Source organism: Chlorocebus sabaeus, chromosome 23 (genome assembly GCF_047675955.1).
Source record: "Chlorocebus sabaeus isolate Y175 chromosome 23, mChlSab1.0.hap1, whole genome shotgun sequence".
NCBI lineage: Eukaryota > Metazoa > Chordata > Mammalia > Primates > Cercopithecidae > Chlorocebus > Chlorocebus sabaeus.
In genome coordinates this window covers 79401957-79410805 of record NC_132926.1, presented here as the reverse complement: position 1 = coordinate 79410805, position 8849 = coordinate 79401957, and positions in this window count along the sequence as shown.

The window sequence follows — 8849 nt, the reverse complement described above, 5'->3', positions numbered from 1 at the left end:
ATACTTTACGTTCTGGGGCACATGTGCAGAACATACAGATTAGTTACATAGGCATACACATGCCATGATGGTTTGCCGCAGGGATTCAATTTCTTCCTAGTTTAGTCTTGAAAGGGTGTATGTGTCAGGAATCTACCCATTTCTAGTAGATTTTCTCATTTATCTACATAGAGGTGTTTGTAATATTCTCTGTTATTTGTATTTCTGTGGGGTCAGTGGTGATATCTTCCTTGTTATTTCTGATTGTGTTTATTTGAATCTTCTCTCTTTTCTTCTTTATTAATCTATCTAGCAATCTATTTTATTAATTTTTTCAAATAACCAGCTCCTGGATTCATTGATCTTCTGAATGATTTTTTTTGTGACTCAGTCTCCCTCAGTTCAACTCTGATTTGGGGTATTTCTTGTCTTCTGCTACCTTTGGACTTCGTTTGTTCTTGATTCTCCAGTTCTTTTAATTGTGACATTAGGTTGCTAACTTGAGATTTTTCTAACTTTTTGATGCGGGCCTTTAGTGCTATAAATTTCCCTCTTAACACTGCCTTAGCTATGTTCCAGAGATTCTGGTATGTTGTATCTTTGTTCTGAATAGTTTCAAAGAACTTCTTGATTTCTACCTTAATTTTCTTATTTATCCAAAAGTCATTCAAGAGCAGGTTATTCAATTTCCATGTAATTGTATGGTGTTGAGTGAATGTCTTAGTCTTGAGTTCTAATTTGATTACACTGTGGTCCGAGAGACTGTTTATTATTATTTCAGTTATTTTGCATTTGCTGAGGAGTCTTTTACTTCTCATTATGTGATCAATTTTAGAATAAGAGCCTGCAGCAATGAGCTATTGATATGTTTTGGCTGTGTCCCCATGCAAATCTCATCTTGAATTGTAGTTGCGATAATCCCCATGTGTTATGGGAGGGATCTCGTGGGAGGTAATTGAATCATGGGGGTGGTTATCCTCATGCTGTTCTCATGACTGTGACTGAGTTCTGACAACATCGGATGGTTTTATAAGGAGTTTCCCCACTTCACTCACTCTTGTTTCTGCTGACATGTGAAGAAGGATGTGTTTGCTTCCCCTTCTGCCATGATTGTAAGTTTTCTGAGGCCCCCCCAAGCCGTATAGGGTTGTGAGTTAATTAAACCTCTTTCCTTTGTAAATTACTGAGTCTCAGGCAGTTCTTTATACCAGCATGAGAATGGACTAATACAGAAGTACTTTCTGTTGTTTTCGGGTGGAGAGTTTTGTGAATGTCTATCAGGTCCATTTGATCTAGAGCTGAATTCAGGTCCTGAGTATCTTTGTTAATTTTCTGTCTTCACGATCTGTCAGTGGGATGTTAAAGTCTCCCACTATTATTGTGTAGGAGTCTAAGTCTCTTTGAAAGTCTCTAAGAACTTGCTTTTTGAACCTAGGTATTCCTGTGTTGGGTGTGTATATATTTCGGATACGTTAGGTCTTCTTATTGAATTGAACGCTTTACCATTGTGTAACACCCTTGTTTTTTTGATCCTTGTTGGTTTAAAGTCTGTTTTGTCAGAAACTAGGATTGCAACCCCTGCTTTTTTCCATTTTTCATTTGCTTGGTAAATCTTCCTCCATCTCCTTATTTTGAGTCTATATGTGTCTTTGCATGTGAGATGGGTCTCTTGAAGACAGTGTAGCAATGGGTCTTGGTTCTTTATCCAGCTTGCCACTCTGTGTCTTTTAATTGAGGCATTTAGTCTATTTACATTTAAGGTTAATATTGATATTTGTAGATTGTGATCTTACCAACATGATGTTAGTTGGTTATTTTGCAGACTTGCTTATGTGGTTGCTTTATAGTGTCACTGGTTTGTGTACTTAAGTGTGTTTTTGTAGTGGCTGGTCATGGTCTTTTCTTTCCATATTTAGTGCTTCCTTCAGGAGCTCTTGTAAGGCTAATCTGGTGGTCATGAATTCCCTCAGCATTTGCTTGTCTGAAAAGGATCCAGAAAAATGGGATACATTGGAGGTGTTTTAAGTAAAACTATTATCTTAACACATTACAGCCAAATGACTTCCTTCCTTTCCTTTATTTATATGGTCCATGTAAGGTAAGAGTTTGTCCCCCAGCTCAGCCATTTAATCACCCATATTGGTGAGAAGAACATATCACTCAGCCTTTTGTCTTCTTATACCTTTTTGGGATTTCATGAAATTTGCTAAGTGTGAGAAACTACTTTAAAGGCATTTCTCCTCACTATTACTTACTCCTGGAGCTAATCATCTAGTATCTTTTTAGCACAGGAGCAGAGGGCCTAGAGATCCTGATAATACAATTATTTCACATCCCCTTATTCTCCTTCCCAATCATACAAGTGCTGCTAAGGTCCTTGATGTGACGGGTCAAACACTACCAGGGTTTGCTGCTGAGTCTAGCCTACCCTGACAGATCATTTCTTTGAACAAAGGAATATTTCTCCCAAGAGCACAATAGCATCCCTAAAGATTATATGACAGCTAAGAAGGCTTTGCCCGTTCAGAGCACAAAGAAAAACAAAACAAAAATTATCTCTGGGATAGGAGCTAAGGAAATGGGTTTTGTCAAATCACACACAAATAATACTGATGAGTCTTAGCACTGACACAACCAGAATGCCAAGTTAAAGGATACAATAAATATTTAGAAAGGAAATACCATATGTGAATATGCTGGGTTTTGTTTGACTTTGAAAACTGTATTGCATTTCATTTGCTGAGATGAAAAAATTTTTACAGAAAGAGAAAATATGAAAATAATAAGATGCCAAGAATAACTCACCATGTTTCTAAATTTTTCTTTCCGTAAAGGCACAAAGTGGAAGCAATGTATTCAAAATAACACAAGAGGCCTGCAACCTCAGGAATGTTGACTATTGATATCAAAGATTTGGAGGGCTTCTTTGAGAGTAGGCATCGGATAATCATGAGAAAGATGAAGCAAGAAAACAATCCACTCTGAAGGAAAGACCACACAAAAATTGAAATTGGGTCACCATGGAGAATTTCAGTTCTTACATGCAATTTAATGACAAAGTTATTGCTAGTCATTTTCTAAAAGTTAATCTCCATTATAATAACCTCATAATCAGCTTCATAGATGCTAATAGACACATCCTATTATTTTGTCTCTATCAAGTTTCTAAAAGAATGTGGAGGGAATCCGCCAAATCAAACAATATTTGGCACAACCAGTAACCTGGAGAATATGTAAATTTCAGTATTGGCTTAAAAGTTAAAACATCAAGGATATAAGCTCTAACTATGTGTTCCTCCAGCAGAGTTCTGGGTATACATTTGGGGCATAATAAGTAACATAAAGGTAAATTAATATTATTCAATGTTTATTGAAATATTGATATGTATATATACAAATTTAAGTCTTTTAGAGGTAGAAGTTTTCCAAATTCGCCCCACTCGGTCTTTCATCAAAACTCTTTTCTTGAGTGTTTGCTCCATTCTTTTCTACATTGGATAATGCTTCTCTAAAATCTTTCAGGGTTTATTTCCTTTTCCATGAAAAAACATTTTGTTACATTAAATCGATTGAGAAAAGCAATGGTATTTTTTATAGCACATGAAGGTAGAGCCTATGGCCTAAGCATATACAGTCTGTTTTTATTAGCACAATAATTTGATTATTTGGGATATAAGAATGACTAAAATTTGCATAATTCACACAAATAAGGCAAAGATAGCCAGTCAGGATACACAAATTATTTCCCTAGAGTTCAATGTTTAAAAAAAACAACCACAACGGCTAAATCAACAGCTAATGATCAGACGACAGGATGACAAACCATAAATATATCCATAAATATATGCTGGATATCACTACAGCCTTCAAGACATGTGATCTTCCTCTTTTTATTTTTTTTCTATCTTTTTGATGACATGTGAAGGTAGACCTGCACAAACTTTCCTTCTAAAATATACATCACTTCCAGTATTTCAGTGTCCCCTGAATCTCAGAGTCATTTTACAGGAGTAGCAATTTCATATGCTGTAGAAAATAAAGAATAGGAAAGGGGAACACAGGAAAAATGTATAAGTCATAGAAATGTCTTATGATGTGTCAACAAATTAGTATGGAAACCCACTTGTTAATCCTATTCATCCCCCAAAAAATATTGCATAGAACCTATAATTAGGACCTATTATTATACACTGGTTAATATTTATTGGGCTCCTACTTACCAGAGAGGGTGGGACATTTATTATAAAATGTCAAAGTTCAGAATTCTTCAGAAAGTACTTTCTATTTAAAGATGCATTTGTCATTGAAGAAAAACATCTTACAAAGGAAGTTTAAAAGAGAACCCAGATGAATATTTTTTCAGATGGACCACAAATTAGTTCTGATTTCAACATGTTCTACAACTCCCCAGAGCTGAGAAGCTAAAGACAGTTCTACAATATCATATTCCAAAGGCATCACAGGGCTTTGCTACTAATGCAATAAAGTGGTTTTTGTCTTGGAAGCAAGCAACATCATGAATAACATTGTCATCAAGAAACAATGAGCCAATAAGCACCATTTTGTGTTGTAATGAAGCAGGTTTGCTTGATTGTGAATGCAGATTTGCCTACTTCACTTAAGTTGACATTTTGTACAGACTAGAAGAAAAGTGTGGTATGAGATCAATAAAGAAGTAACTAAAAGTAAAAGGCTCTTAATGATTGTAAATGAAGCTGAGAACAAAAACTTAGATCTCAATAACCTAGAGTTATGACTCTAGGGCTATGGTCTGTTAACATCTGCTTCTTGGGTAGGAATGTTTTTCTTTCAAAATAACACTGCTACATGAATCAACAGCTTCCAAAGGAACTATTTCATGCCATCCAACCTTAGATCTCAGACCTGAAAAAGCTCATTGATCTTTGGTAAAGTCTCAGTTACATAAGTAGGAAGTTATTTTTAAAGCCATACCAGATGCTACAGTTCCTCCTCATTGCTCCCACATGGATGTGCACTGTTTACTCAGAATTGAGCCAAAAGCCCTGAAATAAGAAAGTTAAGTATGATTCCCTGACAAACCAAGAGAACAGAGTTGCATGCAATGGATCTGTAAATATTTCTTTTAGTTTTACTATTTGGCTGATGGCTTTTGAGCTGGCCACACTTGCATACACACACACACACACACACACACACTCAGAGATTTTCCTTAGGAGGCTCATGGTTTTCCTTCTGCAACTGACAGGAGAATTTCTTCCTAATTTAAATCATTTTTATAGCCTCCTAAGTGAGAACTAAAACATTTACAGATAAACTACAACCCTACCTCATCATTTTGCCAGGAGAAATGTAGAGTAGTCCATGTTCTTCTGTCAGAAATAATCTTGGTAATATAAAAATGGTAATTAATTTAGTCAAATTGGAACTTACGTTAAAAGGAATTGTTATTATCATGCCTTATCCATGATTTGAAGAGTTTTTTATTTTGTATTTTTTTTCTGTAACTTGGGATTCAAATTTTATCTCTAGTAAAAGAAGCTAAAGAAATGTTCAATTACCAGATCTCATTGAGAAGGTAAGACTCTGTATTTGGAGTTGTCAAAGATAAAATGTCAAAACTACATAGATTTGTCTTACGTTTATCCAGAGAATGTATTTATTTGCTATTGTATCCTTAGTATCAAGAACAGTAGCTAGACAGTATTCAATAAATGAGTGAATAAAGGATTTATCGTCAGATATCAAAACAATCTCAATTTTTGAAGCCATAATTATTTATTTTTTATTTCCTAATAAGTCAGGTGGTGAGTATCGTTGTTTGTGTAAATTGTCAGTATTATCTCCCACTATAAAGTTTTATGTTATCTCACCTCTTATTGCCTGACATACACTTTATTATTAATAAACACTATCTAGTACTATTATTTACCATTTCCATGTAGAACTACCAATATTATCATTTAGCATATTTTCATGTAGAATTACCACTGTATTTATAAATAAGGTTGAAGCACTCCTTTGCTTAAAATTTCCTGGAAATGCCTGTACAATGCTTAGAACAAACATCAACCTCTTTGCCAAGGCTTAAGAAGCCATACACGATTAAGCTTTTTTTTTTTTTTCTTTTTTTTTTTTGTATTTTGAACCTTATTACCTACCATTCTTGGTCTACAAGCACATTTTCACTTTAAGAATTCTGGCTTTCAATAAAGGCAAAGTAGCTTATATCAGACTAACCCTCCTGCTGATAACAATTAGAAAGTTGAGTGGAAAAAAACAACTACTATTCGAAGCCACTAAACAGTGACAAAATTGTCATAAACTAAAGGGGAATCAGTCTTTGGTAGAAGGAAACTCCACTGATGGAGATAAACACTTATATGCCCTTCCCTTGATATATCCAGCTCAGGATAGCTAGAACTCAAACAATACATTATTACTCGAAAAGTCAGATGAGAGATCTGGGGGTTGCCCGAGTGGCTGGATATTGAGAGGCAGAAATTCTGGAAAGGAGGGTGTTACAGAAAGGAAAACCTCAAAATCTATGTATAACCCCCATTCAAACTAAACTGCCGACATTAAGGGTGAAACTCCAAGGAGCTTGCAGGAAGGCAGCAGTAAACATTGACTTTAGTGGATGCACTCTATAGGAGACTCAAGATTTGGGATTTAGAGTTATATCAAGTTTGACTGGCTTATGAAGTACATCAGGATTTATATTAAAATCCCAGAAGAGGCTGGGTGTGGTGGCTCACGCCTGTAGTCCCAGCACTTTGGGAGACCGAGGCAGGCAGATCACGAGGTTAGGAGATCGAGACCATCTGGGCTAACACACAGTGAAACCCTTCTCTACTAAAATTACAAAAAATTAGCCAGGTGTGGTGGTACGCGGCTGTAGTCTCAGCTACTGGGGAGGTTTAGGCACAAAAATCGCCTGAACTCGGGAGGCACAGGTTGCAGTGAGCCAAGATCACGCCACTGCACTCCAGTCTGGGTGACAGGGTGAGACTCCATCTCAAAAAGAAAAAAGAAAAAAAATCCCAGAAGAACCACACTTTAGGATTAAAGACTACAACCCGAGACTAAGTGATTGAACAACTTAACTGCCTGACAGAAAAAAACAATTGAATCCAGAGTCTCTCTTGTATCAATACAATATCCAGTATGTAATCAAAAATGACTAGACGTATAAACAATTAGAGAAATATATGACCCACAGTCAAGAGAGAAAGAATAGTTAATATACTAAAACAAACCAGATCTTAGTATTAATAGACAACTTTAAGGTAACCCTAACAAAAAAGCAAGAGAATCTGAAGGAAAAGTTGAATATAATGAGATTAGGAAATTTCAGGACATATGTGAAAACTGTTAAAAAATGAACAAATAAGAAGTTTAAAACTGAAAAAAATATATATCCAAAGTAAAAAATATATACATCGAATAAGATTCATACTGGGTTGGATACAAGAAAACATTAGTAAACTTGAAGATATTCAAAATAAATTACACATACTGAAGCACAAAGGGAGGCATGACTGAAAAACAGTAATGAGCAGAGCCTATCATGAACTTGGGAGAGCAGTATGCCAAGATGTATGCTGAGAGCAGTTGGTTAACCTCATGGCAGAAGGAAAGGACCAGGGTCCTCTGATTTTTAGGGTGACAGCCCTTGTCTTCCTGAAAGCAGCCAACTCTTCTGGCACTCAAACTAAAGCTTCTGTGTACTGGAACTCAGGTCTGTTATGGGCAGAACAGAGGCTGGCTAGACTTCATCTCAATTCCCACTCCTACTGACCCTTCTTTCAGTCCATAGTTCCATTGGTTTGACATCTGCTTCTGCTGCTATGACAGATATCTGGCTCAACTTGTTTTCATGCTACACTGAAATCCTAAACTTCACAGCCTCCTTCCTGAGCACTGAGCAGTCTCATTGGCGTGGCCTGTCCTAGAAAATGATACGGTTGTAACCAGAGGGGTGACCACTTTTCAGAATCACAAATGGGGAATAAGACAATACCTTCTCTTTGGCCGCCATCCCTTCCTACTGCTTTCACTCTTAATACCACAGGTACTCTATAACTAGTATGGAGAAAGAAAATCTGTCTTGTTTTCTCTGTGATCTCTAACAAAATTACCAGGCCAAGAAATAATATGTTTATGTCCTGTACCTCTTCTCCTCTCCTTTCTGTCCTTAAGATTTATTCTATGGCTTCATTGTCAAAGGCAGAAGGGGAAACTCCTCTATTCTACAAAAGAATGATGTAAGTTTAACACCTGAGCTACTAAAAGCAAAAGGAGGATAGAGGACATTGGGAAATATTATCTTAAGACAGTTGACTGACTATTGTGTTACTTTATAATCTTATTTAGTAAGGAAGAATCTGACTGTATTAGTTCATTCTCAAGCTACTATTAATAGTAAAGACATACCCAAGTCTGGGTAATTTATAAAGGAAAGAGGTTTAATTGACCTGCACTTCTGCATGGCTGAGGAGGCCTCAGGAAACTTACAATCATGGTGGAAGAAGAAGCAAACATGTCCTTCTTCACACGGCAGCAGGAAGGAGAAGTGCAGAGGGAAGCAGGGAAATCCCCTGATAAAACCATCAGCTCTCATGAGAACTCACTCACTGTCATGAGAACAGCATGATGGGGCTGCCTCCATGATCTAATCACCTCCCATGAGGAACCTCCCCCAACACATGGGAATTACAATTCAGATTACAATTCAAGATGAGATTTGGGTGGGGACATGGAGTCAGATCATATCACTATTTTCTGCCTTTGTACTCCTTTTTCAGCAAATTCTGCTGTCTCTCTAGATAGAGGGACTGTCAAAGATTACTAGCACAAAGGTGGAGGGGGGTGGGAAGAATGAGGGGAAG